This window comes from Octopus bimaculoides, chromosome 21 (genome assembly GCF_046866305.1).
Source record: "Octopus bimaculoides isolate indiv1 chromosome 21, ASM4686630v1, whole genome shotgun sequence".
In the NCBI taxonomy this organism is placed as follows: Eukaryota; Metazoa; Mollusca; class Cephalopoda; order Octopoda; family Octopodidae; genus Octopus; species Octopus bimaculoides.
The window spans coordinates 18,367,571-18,371,000 of NC_142948.1; positions in this window are offsets into that span (position 1 = coordinate 18,367,571).

Consider the following 3,430-nt stretch of genomic DNA (forward strand, 5'->3'; position numbering starts at 1 on the left):
CCAGTATGATGAACACTGCCTTGCCTTCCTTGTTGAGGGACGGTGGTGGAGCAATTTGCACACTAGACTCAGCTGACAGGCGGACTCGTCCCACACATGACAGCAGCCGTTCGGCATAAGCCCACAGGTCGGAAATCTTTGGATACTGCACGAGTGCGTGCAGAACGGTTTCGTCGCTCTGACCGCATCTCGGGCAGGTCGGTCCGGTGTGTCTCGAACCGTGCCTGTAAAGCTTATCCCCAACGGGTAATGCTTCTCGATAGCACTGCCAGGCCAGGGATCTCTGGTGGTTGCCCATAGGTCCCGGCCCGAAAGTTGTCCTGAACAGGCGGGTCAGGTGTTCCTCGTCGACGCCCAGATTCTGCCCGAGATCGTCGTCGCTCCTCCCCTCCACTAATGCTCTATAGAACGCTTTTGTGGAATCAAAGTTGCACAAGATTGGTCCCGGACGGCAGAGTTGCTTGAGAGCAACGCGACACTCGCGGTGCCATTCGCCGAGCCTAGGTCTCTGTTTAATCCACGACTACAGTTCGGCTAAGGAGACGAGCTGCGGGAAAGCGCGCCGCACAAACGGTGACCAGATAGATAGATAGATAGATAGATAGATAGATAGATAGATAGATAGATAGATAGATAGATAGATAGATAGTCCAAATAATAAGACATCTTTAATCATTCGTTACAATTGTTTCTTCACCGCTGGAAGCCAAATTCTCACACTTGATTTATGCTGATAATTTCCCAGGAAAATAATGTCCAGTGTAGCATCATATACCTGCTTTCGGTAACTTTGATACGCACAATGTTTACAAAAAGATAAACCAATATAAATATTGTTACTCCCAAAATGAATTTGAAAACCAGAATAATCCAGGATAATCTTCAAATTAGTCCCCCATTAACTTGGAGTATAATACCTTTGGTCCAGCTAAATATTAGTGATTTGTAAGTACTGTACAATATATATTGGTGATCTGGCAAAATTGTTACCTCACCGGGAAAATGCTTAGCAGTATTTCGTCGGTCTTAACGTACTGAGCTCAAATTCCGTCGAGGTCGACTTTGATTTTCATTGTTCCGGGATCGATAAAAAAAGTACCAGTTGAGTACTGGGGTCGAGGTAATCGACTTACCCTCTCCCCCAAAATTGGTCTTGTACCAAAATATGAAATCAATGCTTAGCTTCCCTTAAGGCGGTGCGCTGGCAGAATCGTTAGCACGTTGGCAGCATTTCATCCGCCTTCATGTTCAGTGCTCAAATTCTGCTGAGGTCGACTTTGCTTTTCATCCTTTTGGTGATAGCGCACCTTTGATGCAAGTCTCATGAAGTGTCACTCTAATGTCTTAAACCGCAAACATTACGTAAATTTCACTACGAAGTTTTGCGAAAACTGGCGTTGCAAGCAGAGTTGGTACAAAACAATATCTGTCTACCTATATCTGTCTGTATGTATGTATGTATGGGCGGATGAACTCCTGAACAGTCAACGACCATCCAACAAAATGTCTGTAAATATGTATATATATATATATATGTATGGGTGTGTATATGTGTGTGAATGTCTGTAAATATGTATATATGAATAATTTTAATTTTATATATATACTATCTTTTTATCTTTTATATTTTATTTATATATATATATATTTTTTTTTTTTTTTTTTGATGAGCTGCTCCACATCGGTCACCGGAGTGATATTTGTTCACTTTACAGAGTGTCTGAGTGTCGGTTAGGTGTCTGGAATGGGACGGCTTACCTCATGGGCAGGTAGAAGCTCTTTAACCTTGGTTGGTAATCTACCTAGGAGAAGGAAATCTCCGAAATAAAACCTGAGGCCTTGGAAATTCCTGGTTTTGTCAATTCTCTTGTCACACCGGTGAAAGTCTTCTTGGGCTAATAAGTGGGGGTAGTGCAGTGCAAGCTACACCGACTAAAAATTATTCATCTGCACAGGTACTTCCTGTACTCCAAATCTTAGTAAAATCATTCAATTGGTTGGTTGGCAGAAACCTAAAAATGCACCTGTAACTTATTTTAAAATGTCTGAAACAAATTCAGTAAATGGCAAAAAAGGCTTGGGAACATCAGGGGAACAGGTCTGGCCCGGCAGGTGTCCCAGTGTATCACAGGCTGGACCCGGTCGTCATCCTGCCACTGTGGTCAAACAGTCCTCAAGAAAAAGTAAAAATAAACATCGTGTGTGTGCGTGTGTGTGAAACAGGCTATTTAATTGAACCCCATTAAAATCAATATTTTTCATCCGATTTCGTTCGCACTTGGCACATACATCACTTATGTTCTAGAGATGGTACTACATCTTCAGATTCTTCACTTATAGAGTAATATGGAGTAATGGGGCTTCTTAGTTAAGAAAAAGCTCCATTCCTGGGATTAAATGGCTCTTCTGGACAAGGGAGGTAACTCTTTGCAAGGTAACGTTCAGAAATTGATTGTCTCCCTGGCATTTGTATCCCTTAAACACCTTTTTTTAGTATGTAAATAAACAATTCGGATGATTGTTGCATAATGAGTAACGCAACCCCTATCAGATAGGACGAAGGCATCTTTTCATAGTAGATAAAGAGTTGACACTCCCACTACCCCTGCTATTTACAGACTTAGTTATGGCAATTGGGGATCAACGATTGAACGCTTATTCTCTAACGCTCCAGACAGAAATGAAGAAGCCTGTCCCAATCGCCTCATTCACAGAGAAACATCCTACAACTCACAAACACAAACAGTACATTGTCAATCTACCAAATCCTCTCACAAGGCTTTGGTCGGCCCGAGGAGAAGAAGACACTTGCCAAAGGTGCCACGCAGTGGGAATGAACCCGGAACCATGTGCTTGGTAAGCAAGCTACTTACCACACAGCCACTCCTGCGCCTATGTGTACGTTTCGCAAGCCGAACGAAGTATCTAATCTTTTTACGGCAATATTAAATGCAGGGTTAAACCACAAAACTTTCCTAGTTCTAGTTCTACGTGGTCTATTATTGTTAGAATTAGCTTGACTATACTGGATCTTCTCCGAGACTCCACTTTTCCTTAATGCATTATTGTAATACGGCGCAGCGTTTTGAAATGCTGTCTCGATGTTTTTATATTCGGCTGTTTTAATGGGTTGTGATTTTTGACCAAATTAATCTGGAGCCGGTGGTGAGAGTTATTGCTGATATTGCGGCACATGCTTTGCCTTGAGACAGATAGGACCGGGAATTTTTTGTATACTAATACAGTCGTCATTTTTCTTGATAATTTCCTTGTTGTTTTTGCTGTTGTTTTCGTTGCTTTTCTTATTGTTGTTGTGAATGTTCCTATTACTGATGTTACTATAATCACTCTTGACATCTTGCATTAACGTCAATGTAGCAGCACAGAAATAATGTAGTAGTGACATCAAACTCTTTTGTCGTCATGGTGA